At 32.9% G+C, this 19251-nt stretch overlaps 7 non-coding genes across 7 annotated transcripts; all 7 read right to left on the reverse strand.

Annotated features, from left to right (window-relative positions):
* Positions 1-2757: 2757 nt before the first annotated feature.
* TRNAF-AAA (transfer RNA phenylalanine (anticodon AAA)) lies at positions 2758-2839 on the reverse strand. Its single transcript has one exon. It is a non-coding gene; the product is annotated as a tRNA-Phe (tRNA).
* A 2759-nt stretch (positions 2840-5598) lies between these two features.
* TRNAF-AAA (transfer RNA phenylalanine (anticodon AAA)) lies at positions 5599-5680 on the reverse strand. The gene has a single exon. It is a non-coding gene; the product is annotated as a tRNA-Phe (tRNA).
* A 2759-nt stretch (positions 5681-8439) lies between these two features.
* Positions 8440-8521, reverse strand: TRNAL-AAG (transfer RNA leucine (anticodon AAG)). The gene has a single exon. It is a non-coding gene; the product is annotated as a tRNA-Leu (tRNA).
* Positions 8522-11123: 2602 nt separating this feature from the next.
* Positions 11124-11205, reverse strand: TRNAL-AAG (transfer RNA leucine (anticodon AAG)). Its single transcript has one exon. It is a non-coding gene; the product is annotated as a tRNA-Leu (tRNA).
* A 4182-nt stretch (positions 11206-15387) lies between these two features.
* Positions 15388-15469, reverse strand: TRNAF-AAA (transfer RNA phenylalanine (anticodon AAA)). The gene has a single exon. It is a non-coding gene; the product is annotated as a tRNA-Phe (tRNA).
* A 1341-nt stretch (positions 15470-16810) lies between these two features.
* TRNAF-AAA (transfer RNA phenylalanine (anticodon AAA)) lies at positions 16811-16892 on the reverse strand. The gene has a single exon. It is a non-coding gene; the product is annotated as a tRNA-Phe (tRNA).
* Positions 16893-18232: 1340 nt separating this feature from the next.
* TRNAL-AAG (transfer RNA leucine (anticodon AAG)) lies at positions 18233-18314 on the reverse strand. Its single transcript has one exon. It is a non-coding gene; the product is annotated as a tRNA-Leu (tRNA).
* Between the last annotated feature and the right edge of the window lie 937 nt (positions 18315-19251).

The following is a 19251-nucleotide window of genomic DNA, read 5'->3' on the forward strand; positions in this document are numbered from 1 at the left end:
ATTTTCATTGAAATAACAAAAGAAATTGAGATGCATGAAGTAGTAAAATATTAGTTCTGATAGGGCACATAATTACTTCATGCAAACTTAAAATTTGAATATCTTTACTGTTAGCAGATAACATTATATTAAAGGTTTGAGAAGACTGTTGCAACTATGATGAACTGTTTAGAACTCGGTGACTAATGCAGGATACTATCACCATCCTTTTTCAGTTGGTTAGTATCTGATCAATCATGAATTGATGATAAATTGTTTTGAACTACTGCATGTGACAGCTTAAGGTGTGCTTCCACCAACCAAATGTAGCTTCTTTTATACCTTATCTACTTTAGGAAACCACTTTGATATAAGTCACTGGATCTTCTCCTTTTCAGTTGGTTAATATCTGATCAATCATCAGTTGATGATAAATTGTTTTAAACTACTGCATGTGACAGCTTAAGTTGTGCTTCCACCAACCAAATTTAGCTTCTTTTATACCTTATCTACTTTAGGAAACCACTTTGATATATATCACTGGATCTTCTCCTTGGAGAATAAATATGGCAGCAGTGGGATTTGATTCCAGTGGCTTGAATAGCTCTGTCATCCTACAACCTGCTGTACACTTTAAAATATTTTAGCTCTCATATCTGGAATGTCATTCAAAACTTTACCCAAAGTCAGGAAAAGCTGAGATAAAATGCAAAAGAAGCCAGGTACATTTAACAAGTAATGATTATATTTGACTTCAAATTTCCTTCATTTAGTGCAACTGATGTATCCAAACAACTTTGAAGTATTATTCAAATGCCTAAAATAGACAGCTGTGAGATTAAAATCCAGAGTGATAGGAAAGTTAGAAAAATCGGAATATAAATCCATCAATTTATACCAATGAGTCACGTTGCCAACATTTCCATCTCTAATTGTATGATAAGACAACTCAGTAATTAAATATTAGTTATGATATTACTTCTAATTACTTCAGCCAACTTAATTTTGGCTCATCTTTACTGTTAGCAGATAACATTTTTAAAACATTTGGGAAGTCTCTTGTAACAATGATGAACTGTTGAGTAGCTAGAGGAATCTTCCACCAACAAATTTCAGCTGGGTAATGTCCTATCTAATGGAAAAAAAGAATCACTTTGACATCAATAACTGGCCTACTCTTTGTATAATAAATATGGCAGCAGTGGGATTTGAACCAACGCCTCCGAAGAGACTGGAGCCTTAATCCAGCGCCTTAGACCGCTCAGCCATGCTACCACATGAGCATACCATTAGGATAGCTCACAGATCTAGAACATCAAAATTAAAGGGTTTTTTGTTTTAAAGTATTAATTGAAAAGATTTCAGCAAAGGTTAAAAGAAAGTTCATTATTAAACATAAAATTGATGAGAAATTCATATTTTTTATTGAATTGCATTTTGTTTATTTTCATTGAAATAAGAAAAGAAATTGAGATGCATAAAGTAATAAAATATTAGTTCTGATAGGGCACATAATTACTTCATGCAAAATTAAAATTTGAATATCTTTACTGTTAGCAGATATCATTATTGTTAAGGTTTGAGAAGACTGTTGCAACTAAGATGAACTGTTTAGAACTCGGTGACTAATGCAGGACACTATCACCAACCTTTTTCAGTTGGTTAATATCTGATCAATCATGAATTGATAATAAATTGTTTTGAACTACTGCATGTGACAGCTTAAGGTGTGCGTCCACCAACCAAATGTAGCTTCTTTTATACCTTATCTACTTTAGGAAACCACTTTGATATAAGTCACTGAATCTTCTCCTTTTCAGTTGGTTAATATCTGATCAATCATCAATTGATGATAAATTGTTTTAAACTACTGCATGTGACAGCTTAAGGTGTGCTTCCACCAACCAAATTTAGCTTCTTTTATACATTATCTACTTTAGGAAACCACTTTGATATATATCACTGGATCTTCTCCTTTTCAGTTGGTTAATATCTGATCAATCATCAATTGATGATAAATTGTTTTGAACTACTGCATGTGACAGCTTAAGGTGTGCTTCCACCAACCAAATTTAGCTTCTTTTATACCATATCTACTTTAGGAAACCACTTTGATATATATCACTGGATCTTCTCCTTGGAGAATAAATATGGCAGCAGTGGGATTTGATTCCAGCGGCTTGAATAGCTCTGTCATCCTACAACCTGCTGTACACTTTAAAATATTTTAGCTCTCATATCTGGAATGTCATTCAAAACTTTACCGAAAATCAGGAAAAGCTGAGATAAAATGCAAAAGAAGCCAGGTACATTTAACAAGTAATGATTATATTTGACTTCAAATTTCCTTCATTTAGTGCAACTGATGTATCCAAACAACTTTGAAGTATTATTCAAATGCCTAAAATAGACAGCTGTGGGATTAAAATCCAGAGAGATAGGAAAGTTAGAGAAATCGGAATATAAATCCATCAATTTATACCAATGAGTCACGTTGCCAACATTTCCATCTCTAATTGTATGATAAGACCACTCAGTAATTAAATATTAGTTATGATATTACTTCTAATTCCTTCATGCCAACTTAAATATGGCTCATCTTTACTGTTAGCAGATAACATTTTTAAAACATTTGGGAAGTCTCTTGTAACAATGATGAACTGTTGAGTAGCTAGAGGAATCTTCCACCAAAAAATTTCAGCTGGGTAATGTCCTATCTAACGGAAAAAAAGAATCACTTTGACATCAATAACTGGCCTACTCTTTGTATAATAAATATGGCAGCAGTGGGATTTGAACCCATGCCTGTGAAGAGACTGGAGCTTTAATCCAGCGCCTTAGACCGCTTGGCCATGCTACCACATGGGCACATCATTAGGATAGCTCACAGATCTAGAACATCAAAATTAAAGGTTTTTTTGTTTTAAAGTATTAATTGAAAAGATGTCAGCAAAGGTTAAAAGAAAGTTCATTATTAAACATAAAATCGATGAGAAATTCATATTTTTTATTGAGTTGCATTTTGTTTATTTTCATTGAAATAACAAAAGAAATTGAGATGCATGAAGTAGTAAAATATTAGTTCTGATAGGGCACATAATTACTTCATGCAAACTTAAAATTTGAATATCTTTACTGTTAGCAGATATCATTATATTAAAGGTTTGAGAAGACTGTTGCAACTATGATGAACTGTTTAGAACTCGGTGACTAATGCAGGATACTATCACCATCCTTTTTCAATTGGTTAATATCTGATCAATCATGAATTGATGATAAATTGCTTTGAACTACTGCATGTGACAGCTTAAGGTGTGCTTCCACCAACCAAATGTAGCTTCTTTTATACCTTATCTACTTTAGGAAACCACTTTGATATAAGTCACTGGATCTTCTCCTTTTCAGTTGGTTAATATCTGATCAATCATCAGTTGATGATAAATTGTTTTAAACTACTGCATGTGACAGCTTAAGGTGTGCTTCCACCAACCAAATTTAGCTTCTTTTATACCTTATCTACTTTAGGAAACCACTTTAATATATATCACTGGATCTTCTCCTTGGAGAATAAATATGGCAGCAGTGGGATTTGATTCCAGCGGCTTGAATAGCTCTGTCATCCTACAACCTGCTGTACACTTTAAAATATTTTAGCTCTCATATCTGGAATGTCATTCAAAACTTTACCCAAAGTCAGGAAAAGCTGAGATAAAATGCAAAAGAAGCCAGGTACATTTAACAAGTAATGATTATATTTGACTTCAAATTTCCTTCATTTAGTGCAACTGATGTATCCAAACAACTTTGAAGTATTATTCAAATGCCTAAAATAGACAGCTGTGAGATTAAAATCCAGAGTGATAGGAAAGTTAGAGAAATCGGAATATAAATCCATCAATTTATACCAATGAGTCACGTTGCCAACATTTCCATCTCTAATTGTATGATAAGACCACTCAGTAATTAAATATTAGTTATGATATTACTTCTAATTACTTCATGCCAACTTAATTTTGGCTCATCTTTACTGTTAGCAGATAACATTTTTAAAACATTTGGGAAGTCTCTTGTAAAAATGATGAACTGTTGAGTAGCTAGAGGAATCTTCCACCAACCAACTTCAGCTGGGTCCTATCTAAAGGAAAAAAATAATCACTTTGACATCAATAACTGGCCTACTCTTTGAATAATAAATATGGCAGCAGTGGGATTTGAACCCACGCCACCGAAAAGAGTGGAGCCTTAATCCAGCGCGTTAGACCGCTCGGCCATGCTACCACATGTGCATGTAGTTAGAATAGCTCATAGATCTAGAACATCAAAATTAAAGGTTTTTTTGTTTTAAAGTAATAATTGAAAAGATGTCAGCAAAGGTTAAAAGAAAGTTCATTATTAAACATAAAATCGATGAGAAATTCATATTTTTTATTGAATTGCATTTTGTTTATTTTCATTGAAATAACAAAAGAAATTGAGATGCATGAAGTAATAAAATATTAGTTCTGATAGGGCACATAATTGCTTCATGCAAAATTAAAATTTGAATATCTTTATTGTTAGCAGATATCATTATTTTAAAGGTTTGAGAAGACTGTTGCAACTATGATGAACTGTTTAGAACTTGGTGGCTAATGCAGGATACTATCACCAACCTTTTTCAGTTGGTTAATATCTGATCAATCATCAATTGATGATAAATTGTTATGAACTACTGCATGTGACAGCTTAAGGTGTGCTTCCACCAACCAAATTTAGCTTCTTTTATACATTATCTACTTTAGGAAACCACTTTGATATATATCACTGGATCTTCTCCTTTTCAGTTGGTTAATATCTGATCAATCATCAATTGATGATAAATTGTTTTGAACTACTGCATGTGACAGCTTAAGTTGTGCTTCCACCAACCAAATTTAGCTTCTTTTATACCCTATCTACTTTAGGAAACCACTTTGATATATATCACTGGATCTTCTCCTTGGAGAATAAATATGGCAGCAGTGGGATTTGATTCCAGCGGCTTGAATAGCTCTGTCATCCTACAACCTGCTGTACACTTTAAAATATTTTAGCTCTCATATCTGGAATGTCATTCAAAACTTTACCGAAAATTAGGAAAAGCTGAGATAAAATGCAAAAGAAGCCAGGTACATTTAACAAGTAATGATTATATTTGACTTCAAATTTCCTTCATTTAGTGCAACTGATGTATCCAAACAACTTTGAAGTATTATTCAAATGCCTAAAATAGACAGCTGTGGGATTAAAATCCAGAGAGATAGGAAAGTTAGAGAAATCGGAATATAAATCCATCAATTTATACCAATGAGTCACGTTGCCAACATTTCCATCTCTAATTGTATGATAAGACCACTCAGTAATTAAATATTAGTTATGATATTACTTCTAATTCCTTCATGCCAACTTAAATATGGCTCATCTTTACTGTTAGCAGATAACATTTTTAAAACATTTGGGAAGTCTCTTGTAACAATGATGAACTGTTGAGTAGCTAGAGGAATCTTCCACCAAAAAATTTCAGCTGGGTAATGTCCTATCTAACGGAAAAAAAGAATCACTTTGACATCAATAACTGGCCTACTCTTTGTATAATAAATATGGCAGCAGTGGGATTTGAACCCATGCCTGTGAAGAGACTGGAGCTTTAATCCAGCGCCTTAGACCGCTTGGCCATGCTACCACATGGGCACATCATTAGGATAGCTCACAGATCTAGAACATCAAAATTAAAGGTTTTTTTGTTTTAAAGTATTAATTGAAAAGATGTCAGCAAAGGTTAAAAGAAAGTTCATTATTAAACATAAAATCGATGAGAAATTCATATTTTTTATTGAGTTGCATTTTGTTTATTTTCATTGAAATAACAAAAGAAATTGAGATGCATGAAGTAGTAAAATATTAGTTCTGATAGGGCACATAATTACTTCATGCAAACTTAAAATTTGAATATCTTTACTGTTAGCAGATATCATTATATTAAAGGTTTGAGAAGACTGTTGCAACTATGATGAACTGTTTAGAACTCGGTGACTAATGCAGGATACTATCACCATCCTTTTTCAATTGGTTAATATCTGATCAATCATGAATTGATGATAAATTGCTTTGAACTACTGCATGTGACAGCTTAAGGTGTGCTTCCACCAACCAAATGTAGCTTCTTTTATACCTTATCTACTTTAGGAAACCACTTTGATATAAGTCACTGGATCTTCTCCTTTTCAGTTGGTTAATATCTGATCAATCATCAGTTGATGATAAATTGTTTTAAACTACTGCATGTGACAGCTTAAGGTGTGCTTCCACCAACCAAATTTAGCTTCTTTTATACCTTATCTACTTTAGGAAACCACTTTAATATATATCACTGGATCTTCTCCTTGGAGAATAAATATGGCAGCAGTGGGATTTGATTCCAGCGGCTTGAATAGCTCTGTCATCCTACAACCTGCTGTACACTTTAAAATATTTTAGCTCTCATATCTGGAATGTCATTCAAAACTTTACCCAAAGTCAGGAAAAGCTGAGATAAAATGCAAAAGAAGCCAGGTACATTTAACAAGTAATGATTATATTTGACTTCAAATTTCCTTCATTTAGTGCAACTGATGTATCCAAACAACTTTGAAGTATTATTCAAATGCCTAAAATAGACAGCTGTGAGATTAAAATCCAGAGTGATAGGAAAGTTAGAGAAATCGGAATATAAATCCATCAATTTATACCAATGAGTCACGTTGCCAACATTTCCATCTCTAATTGTATGATAAGACCACTCAGTAATTAAATATTAGTTATGATATTACTTCTAATTACTTCATGCCAACTTAATTTTGGCTCATCTTTACTGTTAGCAGATAACATTTTTAAAACATTTGGGAAGTCTCTTGTAAAAATGATGAACTGTTGAGTAGCTAGAGGAATCTTCCACCAACCAACTTCAGCTGGGTCCTATCTAAAGGAAAAAAATAATCACTTTGACATCAATAACTGGCCTACTCTTTGAATAATAAATATGGCAGCAGTGGGATTTGAACCCACGCCACCGAAAAGAGTGGAGCCTTAATCCAGCGCGTTAGACCGCTCGGCCATGCTACCACATGTGCATGTAGTTAGAATAGCTCATAGATCTAGAACATCAAAATTAAAGGTTTTTTTGTTTTAAAGTAATAATTGAAAAGATGTCAGCAAAGGTTAAAAGAAAGTTCATTATTAAACATAAAATCGATGAGAAATTCATATTTTTTATTGAATTGCATTTTGTTTATTTTCATTGAAATAACAAAAGAAATTGAGATGCATGAAGTAATAAAATATTAGTTCTGATAGGGCACATAATTGCTTCATGCAAAATTAAAATTTGAATATCTTTATTGTTAGCAGATATCATTATTTTAAAGGTTTGAGAAGACTGTTGCAACTATGATGAACTGTTTAGAACTTGGTGGCTAATGCAGGATACTATCACCAACCTTTTTCAGTTGGTTAATATCTGATCAATCATCAATTGATGATAAATTGTTATGAACTACTGCATGTGACAGCTTAAGGTGTGCTTCCACCAACCAAATTTAGCTTCTTTTATACATTATCTACTTTAGGAAACCACTTTGATATATATCACTGGATCTTCTCCTTTTCAGTTGGTTAATATCTGATCAATCATCAATTGATGATAAATTGTTTTGAACTACTGCATGTGACAGCTTAAGTTGTGCTTCCACCAACCAAATTTAGCTTCTTTTATACCCTATCTACTTTAGGAAACCACTTTGATATATATCACTGGATCTTCTCCTTGGAGAATAAATATGGCAGCAGTGGGATTTGATTCCAGCGGCTTGAATAGCTCTGTCATCCTACAACCTGCTGTACACTTTAAAATATTTTAGCTCTCATATCTGGAATGTCATTCAAAACTTTACCGAAAATCAGGAAAAGCTGAGATAAAATGCAAAAGAAGCCAGGTAAATTTAACAAGTAATGATTATATTTGACTTCAAATTTCCTTCATTTAGTGCAACTGATGTATCCAAACAACTTTGAAGTATTATTCAAATGCCTAAAATAGACAGCTGTGGGATTAAAATCCAGAGAGATAGAAAAGTTAGAGAAATCGGAATATAAATCCATCAATTTATACCAATGAGTCACGTTGCCAAAATTTCCATCTCTAATTGTATGTTAAGACCACTCAGTAATTAAATATTAGTTATGATATTACTTCTAATTACTTCATGCCAACTTAATTTTGGCTCATCTTTACTGTTAGCAGATAACATTTTTAAAACATTTGGGAAGTCTCTTGTAACAATGATGAACTGTTGAGTAGCTAGAGGAATCTTCCACCAACCAACTTCAGCTGGGTAACATCCTATCTAATGGAAAAAAAGAATCACTTTGACATCAATAACTGGCCTACTCTTTGAATAATAAATATGGCAGCAGTGGGATTTGAACCCACGCCTCCAAAGAGACTGGAGCCTTAATCCAGCGCCTTAGACTGCTCGGCCATGCTACCGCATGTGCATGTTGTTAGAATAGCTCACAGATCTAGAACATCAAAATTAAAGGGTTTTTTGTTTTAAAGTATTAATTGAAAAGATGTCAGCAAAGGTTAAAAGAAAGTTCATTATTAAACATAAAATCGATGAGAAATTCATATTTTTTATTGAATTGCATTTTGTTTATTTTCATTGAAATAACAAAAGAAATTGAGATGCATGAAGTAATAAAATATTAGTTCTGATAGGGCACATAATTGCTTCAAGCAAAATTAAAATTTGAATATCTTTATTGTTAGCAGATATCATTATTTTAAAGGTTTGAGAAGACTGTTGCAACTATGATGAACTGTTTAGAACTTGGTGGATAATGCAGGATACTATCACCAACCTTTTTCAGTTGGTTAATATCTGATCAATCATCAATTGATGATAAATTGTTTTGAACTACTGCATGTGACAGCTTAAGGTGTGCTTCCACCTACCAAATGTAGCTTCTTTTATACCTTATCTACTTTAGGAAACCACTTTGATATATATCACTGGATCTTCCCCTTGGAGAATAAATATGGCAGCAGTGGGATTTGATTCCAGTGGCTTGAATAGCTCTGTCATCCTACAACCTGCTGTACACTTTAAAATATTTTAGCTCTCATATCTGGAATGTCATTCAAAACTTTACCCAAAGTCATGAAAAGCTGAGATAAAATGTAAAAGAAGCCAGGTACATTTAACAAGTAATGATTATATTTGACTTCAAATTTCCTTCATTTAGTGCAACTGATGTATCCAAACAACTTTGAAGTATTATTCAAATGCCTAAAATAGACAACTGTGAGATTAAAATCCAGAGAGATAAGAAAGTTAGAGAAATCGGAATATAAATCCATCAATTTATACCAATGAGTCACGTTGCCAACATTTCCATCTCTAATTGTATGATAAGGCCACTCAGTAATTAAATATTAGTTATAATATTACTTCTAATTACTTCATGCCAACTTAATTTTGGTTCATCTTTACTGTTAGCAGATAACATTTTGAAAACATTTGGGAAGTCTCTTGTAACAATGATGAACTGTTGAGTAGCTAGAGGAATCTTCCACCAACCAACTTCAGCTGGGTAATATCCTATCTAATAAAAAAAAAGAATCACTTTGACATTAATAACTGGCCTACTCTTTGTATAATAAATATCTCTGCAGTGGGATTTGAACCCATGCCTCCGAAGAGACTGGAGCCTTAATCCAGCGCCTTAGACCGCTCGGCCATGCTAGCACATGTGCATGTTGTTAGGATCCCTCACAGATCTAGAACATCAAAATTAAAGGTTTTTTTGTTTTAAAGTATTAATTGAAAAGATGTCAGCAAAGGTTAAAAGAAAGTTCATTATCTAACATAAAATCGATGAGAAATTCATATTTTTTATTGAATTGCATTTTGTTTATTTTCTTTGAAATAACAAAAGAAATTGAGATGCATGAAGTAGTAAAATATTATTTCTGATAGGGCACATAATTACTTCATGCAAGATTAAAATTTGAATATCTTTACTGTTAGCAGATATCATTATTTTAAAGGTTTGAGAAGACTGTTGCAACTATGATGAACTGTTTAGAACTCGGTGACTAATGCAGGACACTATCACCAACCTTTTTCAGTTGGTTAATATCTGATCAATGATGAATTGATAATAAATTGTTTTGAACTACTGCATGTGACAGCTTAAGGTGTGCTTCCACCAACCAAATGTAGCTTCTTTTATACCTTATCTACTTTAGGAAACCACTTTGATATAAGTCACTGAATCTTCTCCTTTTCAGTTGGTTAATATCTGATCAATCATCAGTTGATGATAAATTGTTTTAAACTACTGCATGTGACAGCTTAAGTTGTGCTTCCACCAACCAAATTTAGCTTCTTTTATACCTTATCTACTTTAGGAAACCACTTTGATATATATCACTGGATCTTCTCCTTAGAGAATAAGTATGGCAGCAGTGGGATTTGATTCCAGCGGCTTGAATAGCTCTGTCATCCTACAACCTGCTGTACACTTTAAAATATTTTAGCTCTCATATCTGGATAGTCATTCAAAACATTACCCAAAGTCAGGAAAAGCTGAGATAAAATGCAAAAGAAGCCAGGTACATTTAACAAGTAATATTTATATTTGACTTCAAATTTCCTTCATTTAGCGCAACTGATGTATCCAAACAACTTTGAAGTATTATTCAAATGCCTAAAATAGACAGCTGTGAGATTAAAATCCAGAGTGATAGGAAAGTTAGAGAAATCAGAATATAAATCCATCAATTTATACCAATGAGTCATGTTGCCAACATTTCCATCTCTAATTGTATGATAAGACAACTCAGTAATTAAATATTAGTTATGATATTACTTCTAAATACTTCATGCCAAATTAATTTTGGCTCATCTTGACTGTTAGCAGATAACATTTTTAAAACATTTGGGAAGTCTCTTGTAACAATGATGAACTGTTGAGTAGCTAGAGGAATCTTCCACCAACAAATTTCAGCTGGGTAATGTCCTATCTAATGGAAAAAAAGAATCACTTTGACATCAATAACTGGCCTATTCTTTGTATAATAAATATGGCAGCAGTGGGATTTGAACCCACGCCTCTGAAGAGACTGGAGCCTTAATCCAGCACCTTAGACCGCTCAGCCATGCTACCACATGTGCATTTCATGAGGATAGCTCACAGATCTAGAACATCAAAATTAAAGGGTTTTTTGTTTTAAAGTATTAATTGAAAAGATGTCAGCAAAGGTTAAAAGAAAGTTCATTGTTAAACATAAAATCGATGACAAATTCATATTATTTATTGAATTGCATTTAGTTTATTTTCATTGAAATAACAAAAGAAATTGAGATGCATGAAGTAATAAAATATTAGTTCTGATAGGGCACATAATTACTTCATGCAAAATTAAAATTTGAATATCTTTACTGTTTGCAGATATCATTATTTTTAAGGTTTGAGAAGACTGTTGCAACTATGATGAACTGTTTAGAACTCGGTGACTAATGCAGGACACTATCACCAACCTTTTTCAGTTGGTTAATATCTGATCAATCATGAATTGATAATAAACTGTTTTGAACTACTGCATGTGACAGCTTAAGGTGTGCTTCCACCAACCAAATGTAGCTTCTTTTATACCTTATCTACTTTAGGAAACCACTTTGATATAAGTCACTGAATCTTCTCCTTTTCAGTTGGTTAATATCTGATCAATCATCAGTTGATGATAAATTGTTTTAAACTACTGCATGTGACAGCATAAGTTGTGCTTCCACCAACCAAATTTAGCTTATTTTATACCTTATCTACTTTAGGAAACCACTTTGATATATATCACTGGATCTTCTCCTTGGAGAATAAATATGGCAGCAGTGGGATTTGATTCCAGCGGCTTGAATAGCTCTGTCATCCTACAACCTGCTGTACACTTTAAAATATTTTAGCTCTCATATCTGGAATGTCATTCAAAACTTTACCGAAAGTCAGGAAAAGCTGAGATAAAATGCAAAAGAAGCCAGGTACATTTAACAAGTAATGATTATATTTGACTTCAAATTTCCTTCATTTACCGCAACTGATGTATCCAAACAAATTTGAAGTATAATTCAAATGCCTAAAATAGACAGCTGTGAGATTAAAATCCAGAGAGATAGAAAAGTTAGAGAAATCGGAATATAAATCCATCAATATATACCAATGAGTCACGTTGCCAACGTTTCCATCTCTAATTGTATGATAAGACCACTCAGTAATTAAATATTAGTTATGATATTACTTCTAATTACTTCATGCCAACTTAATTTTGGCTCATTTTTACTGTTAGCAGATAACATTTTTAAAACATTTGGGAAGTCTCTTGTAAAAATGATGAACTGTTGAGTAGCTAGAGGAATCTTCCACCAACCAACTTCAGCTGGGTCCTATCTAATGGAAAAAAATAATCACTTTGACATCAATAACTGGCCTACTCTTTGAATAATAAATATGGCAGCAGTGGGATTTGAACCCATGCCTCCAAAGAGACTGGATCCTTAATCCAGCGCCTTAGAATGCTCGGCCATGCTACCGCATGTGCATGTTGTTAGAATAGCTCACAGATCTAGAACATCAAAATTAAAGGGTTTTTTGTTTTAAAGTATTAATTGAAAAGATGTCAGCAAAGGTTAAAAGAAAGTTCATTATTAAACATAAAATCGATGAGAAATTCATATTTTTTATTGAATTGCATTTTGTTTATTTTCATTGAAATAACAAAAGAAATTGAGATGCATGAAGTAATAAAATATTAGTTCTGATAGGGCACATAATTGCTTCAAGCAAAATTAAAATTTGAATATCTTTATTGTTAGCAGATATCATTATTTTAAAGGTTTGAGAAGACTGTTGCAACTATGATGAACTGTTTAGAACTTGGTGGCTAATGCAGGATACTATCACCAACCTTTTTTAGTTGGTTAATATTTGATCAATCATCAATTGATGAAAAATTGTTTTGAACTACTGCATGTGACAGCTTAAGGTGTGCTTCCACCAACCAAATTTAGCTTCTTTTATACCTTATCTACTTTAGGAAACCACTTTAATATATATCACTGGATCTTCTCCTTTTCAGTTGGTTAATATCTGATCAATCATCAATTGATGATAAATTGTTTTGAACTACTGCATGTGACAGCTTAAGGTGTGCTTCCACCAACCAAATTTAGCTTCTTTTATACCTTATCTACTTTAGGAAACCACTTTGATATATATCACTGGATCTTCTCCTTGGAGAATAAATATGGCAGCAGTGGGATTTGATTCCAGTGGCTTGAATAGCTCTGTCATCCTACAACCTGCTGTACACTTTAAAATATTTTATCTCTCATATCTGGAATGTCATTCAAAACTTTACCCAAAGTCATGAAAAGCTGAGATAAAATGTAAAAGAAGCCAGATACATTTAACAAGTAATGATTATATTTGACTTCAAATTTCCTTCATTTAGTGCAACTGATGTATACAAACAACTTTGAAGTATTATTCAAATGCCTAAAATAGACAGCTGTGAGATTAAAATCCAGAGAGATAGTAAAGTTAGAGAAATCGGAATATAAATCCATCAATTTATACCAATGAGTCACGTTGCCAACATTTCCATCTCTAATTGTATGATAAGACCACTCAGTAATTAAATATTAGTTATGATATTACTTCTAATTACTTAATGCCAACTTAATTTTGGCTCATCTTTACTGTTAGCAGATAACATTTTTAAAACATTTGGGAAGTTTCTTGTAAAAATGATGAACTGTTGAGTAGCTAGAGGAATCTTCCACCAACCAACTTCAGCTGGGTAATATCCTATGTAATAAAAAAAAAGAATCACTTTGACATCAATAACTGGCCTACTCTTTGTATAATAAATATGGCTGCAGTGGGATATGAACCCATGCCTCTGAAGAGACTGGAGCCTTAATCCAGCACCTTAGACCGCTCGGCCATGATACCACATGTGCATATCATTAGGATAGCTCACAGATCTAGAACATCAAAATTAAAGGGTTTTTTGTTTTAAAGTATTAATTGAAATGATGTCAGCAAAGGTTAAAAGAAAGTTCATTATTAAACATAAAATCGATGACAAATTCATATTTTTTATTGAATTGCATTTTGTTTATTTTCATTGAAATAACAAAAGAAATTGAGATGCATGAAGTAATAAAATTTTAGTTCTGATAGGGCACATAATTACTTCATGCAAAATTAAAATTTGAATATCTTTACTGTTTGCAGATATCATTATTTTTAAGGTTTGAGAAGACTGTTGCAACTATGATGAACTGTTTAGAACTCGGTGACTAATGCAGGACACGATCACCAACCTTTTTCAGTTGGTTAATATCTGATCAATCATGAATTGATAATAAACTGTTTTGAACTACTGCATGTGACAGCTTAAGGTGTGCTTCCACCAACCAAATGTAGCTTCTATTATACCTTATCTACTTTAGGAAACCACTTTGATATAAGTCACTGAATCTTCTCCTTTTCAGTTGGTTAATATCTGATCAATCATCAGTTGATGATAAATTGTTTTAAACTACTGCATGTGACAGCTTAAGTTGTGCTTCCACCAACCAAATTTAGCTTCTTTTATACCTTATCTACTTTAGGAAACCACTTTGATATATATCACTGGATCTTCTCCTTGGAGAATAAATATGGCAGCAGTGGGATTTGATTCCAGCGGCTTGAATAGCTCTGTCATCCTACAACCAGCTGTACACTTTAAAATATTTTAGCTCTCATATCTGGAATGTCATTCAAAACTTTACCCAAAGTCAGGAAAAGCTGAGATAAAATGCAAAAGAAGCCAGGTACATTTAACAAGTAATGATTATATTTGACTTCAAATTTCCTTCATTTAGTGCAACTGATGTATGCAAACAACTTTGAAGTATTATTCAAATGCCTAAAATAGACAGCTGTGAGATTAAAATCCAGAGAGAAAGGAAAGGTAGAGAAATCGGAATATAAATCCATCAATTTATACCAATGAGTCACGTTGCCAACATTTCCATCTCTAATTGTATGATAAGACCACTCAGTAATTAAATATTAGTTATGATATTACTTCTAATTACTTCATGCCAACTTAATTTTGGCTCATCTTTACTGTTAGCAGATAACATTTTTAAAACATTTGGGAAGTCTCTTGTAACAATGATGAACTGTTGAGTAGCTAGAGGAATCTTCCACCAACAAATTTCAGCTGGGTAATGTCCTATCTAACGGAAAAAAAGAATCACTTTGACATCAATAACTGGCCTACTCTTTGTATAATAAATATGGCAGCAGTGGGATTTGAACCCACGCCTCCAAAGAGCCTTGAGCTTTAATCCAGCGCCTTAGACCGCTTGGCCATGCTACCACATGGGCACATCATTAGGATAGCTCACAGATCTAGAACATCAAAATTAAACGGTTTTTTGTTTTAAAGTATTAATTGAAAAGATGTCAGCAAAGGTTAAAAGAAAGTTCATTATTAAACATAAAATCGATGAGAAATTCAGATTTTTTTTTTTATTGCATTTTGTTTATTTTCATTGAAATAACAAAAGAAATTGAGATGCATGAAGTAATAAAATATTAGTTCTGATAGGGCACATAATTGCTTCATGCAAAATTAAAATTTGAATATCTTTATTGTTAGCAGATATCATTATTTTAAAGGTTTGAGAAGACTGTTGCAACTATGATGAACTGTTTAGAACTTGGTGGCTAATGCAGGATACTATCACCAACCTTTTTCAGTTGGTTAATATCTGATCAATCATCAATTGATGATAAATTGTTTTGAACTACTGCATGTGACAGCTTAAGGTGTGCTTCCACCAACCAAATTTAGCTTCTTTTATACATTATCTACTTTAGGAAACCACTTTGATATATATCACTGGATCTTCTCCTTTTCAGTTGGTTAATTTCTGATCAATCATCAATTGATCATAAATTGTTTTGAACTACTGCATGTGACAGCTTAAGGTGTGCTTCCACCAACCAAATTTAGCTTCTTTTATACCCTATCTACTTTAGGAAACCACTTTGATATATATCACTGGATCTTCTCCTTGGAGAATAAATATGGCAGCAGTGGGATTTGATTCCAGCGGCTTGAATAGCTCTGTCATCCTACAACCTGCTGTACACTTTAAAATATTTTAGCTCTCATATCTGGAATGTCATTCAAAACTTTACCAAAAATCAGGAAAAGCTGAGATAAAATGCAAAAGAAGCCAGGTACATTTAACAAGTAATGATTATATTTGACTTCAAATTTCCTTCATTTAGTGCAACTGATGTATCCAAACAACTTTGAAGTATTATTCAAATGCCTAAAATAGACAGCTGTGAGATTAAAATCCAGAGAGATAGAAAAGTTAGAGAAATCGGAATATAAATCCATCAATTTATACCAATGAGTCACGTTGCCAACATTTCCATCTCTAATTGTATGATAAGACCACTCAGTAATTAAATATTAGTTATGATATTACTTCTAATTCCTTCATGCCAACTTAATTTTGGCTCATCTTTACTGTTAGCAGATAACATTTTTAAAACATTTGGGAAGTCTCTTGTAACAATGATGAACTGTTGAGTAGCTAGAGGAATCTTCCACCAACCAACTTCAGCTGGGTAGTATCCTATCTAATGGAAAAAAAGAATCACTTTGACATCAATAACTGGCCTACTCTTTGTATAATAAATATGGCAGCAGTGGGATTTGAACCCATGCCTGCGAAGAGACTGGAGCTTTAATCCAGCGCCTTAGACCGCTTGGCCATGTTACCACATGGGCACATCATTAGGATAGCTCACAGATCTAGAACATCAAAATTAAAGGTTTTTTTGTTTTAAAGTATTAATTGAAAAGATGTCAGCAAAGGTTAAAAGAAAGTTCATTATTAAACATAAAATCAATGAGAAATTCATATTTTTTATTGAGTTGCATTTTGTTTATTTTCATTGAAATAACAAAAGAAATTGAGATGCATGAAGTAGTAAAATATTAGTTCTGATAGGGCACATAATTACTTCATGCAAACTTAAAATTTTAATATCTTTACTGTTAGCAGATAACATTATATTAAAGGTTTGAGAAGACTGTTGCAACTATGATGAACTGTTTAGAACTCGGTGACTAATGCAGGATACTATCACCATCCTTTTTCAGTTGGTTAATATCTGATCAATCATGAATTGATGATAAATTGTTTTGAACTACTGCATGTGACAGCTTAAGGTGTGCTTCCACCAACCAAATGTAGCTTCTTTTATACCTTATCTACTTTAGGAAACCACTTTGATATAAGTCACTGGATCTTCTCCTTTTCAGTTGGTTAATATCTGATCAATCATCAGTTGATGATAAATTGTTTTAAACTACTGCATGTGACAGCTTAAGGTGTGCTTCCACCAACCAAATTTAGCTTCTTTTATACCTTATCTTCTTTAGGAAACCACTTTGATATATATCACTCGATCTTCTCCTTGGAGAATAAATATGGCAGCAGTGGGATTTGATTCCAGTGGCTTGAATAGCTCTGTCATCCTACAACCTGCTGTACACTTTAAAATATTTTAGCTCTCATATCTGGAATGTCATTCAAAACTTTACCCAAAGTCAGGAAAAGCTGAGATAAAATGCAAAAGAAGCCAGGTACATTTAACAAGTAATGATTATATTTGACTTCAAATTTCCTTCATTTAGTGCAACTGATGTATCCAAACAACTTTGAAGTATTATTCAAATGCCTAAAATAGACAGCTGTGAGATTAAAATCCAGAGTGATAGGAAAGTTAGAAAAATCGGAATATAAATCCATCAATTTATACCAATGAGTCACGTTGCCAACATTTCCATCTCTAATTGTATGATAAGACAACTCAGTAATTAAATATTAGTTATGATATTACTTCTAATTACTTCAGCCAACTTAATTTTGGCTCATCTTTACTGTTAGCAGATAACATTTTTAAAACATTTGGGAAGTCTCTTGTAACAATGATGAACTGTTGAGTAGCTAGAGGAATCTTCCACCAACAAATTTCAGCTGGGTAATGTCCTATCTAATGGAAAAAAAGAATCACTTTGACATCAATAACTGGCCTACTCTTTGTATAATAAATATGGCAGCAGTGGGATTTGAACCAACGCCTCCGAAGAGACTGGAGCCTTAATCCAGTGCCTTAGACCGCTCGGCCATGCTACCACATGAGCATACCATTAGGATAGCTCACAGATCTAGAATATCAAAATTAAAGGGTTTTTTGTTTTAAAGTATTAATTGAAAAGATTTCAGCAAAGGTTAAAAGAAAGTTCATTATTAAACATAAAATTGATGAGAAATTCATATTTTTTATTGAATTGCATTTTGTTTATTTTCATTGAAATAAGAAAAGAAATTGAGATGCATGAAGTAATAAAATATTAGTTCTGATAGGGCACATAATTACTTCATGCAAAATTAAAATTTGAATATCTTTACTGTTAGCAGATATCATTATTGTTAAGGTTTGAGAAGACTGTTGCAACTATGATGAACTGTTTAGAACTCGGTGACTAATGTAGGACACTATCACCAACCTTTTTCAGTTGGTTAATATCTGATCAATCATGAATTGATGATAAATTGTTTTGAACTACTGCATGTGACAGCTTAAGGTGTGCTTCCACCAACCAAATGTAGCTTCTTTTATACCTTATCTACTTTAGGAAACCACTTTGATATAAGTCACTGGATCTTCTCCTTTTCAGTTGGTTAATATCTGATCAATCATCAGTTGATGATAAATTGTTTTAAACTACTGCATGTGACAGCTTAAGTTGTGCTTCCACCAACCAAATTTAGCTTCTTTTATACCTTATCTACTTTAGGAAACCACTTTGATATATATCACTCGATCTTCTCCTTGGAGAATAAATATGGCAGCAGTGGGATTTGATTCCAGTGGCTTGAATAGCTCTGTCATCCTACAACCTGCTGTACACTTTAAAATATTTTAGCTCTCATATCTGGAATGTCATTCAAAACTTTACCCAAAGTCAGGAAAAGCTGAGATAAAATGCAAAAGAAGCCAGGTACATTTAACAAGTAATGATTATATTTGACTTCAAATTTCCTTCATTTAGTGCAACTGATGTATCCA

This window comes from Taudactylus pleione, unplaced genomic scaffold (genome assembly GCF_031769625.1).
Source record: "Taudactylus pleione unplaced genomic scaffold, aTauple2 ptg000016l, whole genome shotgun sequence".
Classification (NCBI taxonomy): domain Eukaryota; kingdom Metazoa; phylum Chordata; class Amphibia; order Anura; family Myobatrachidae; genus Taudactylus; species Taudactylus pleione.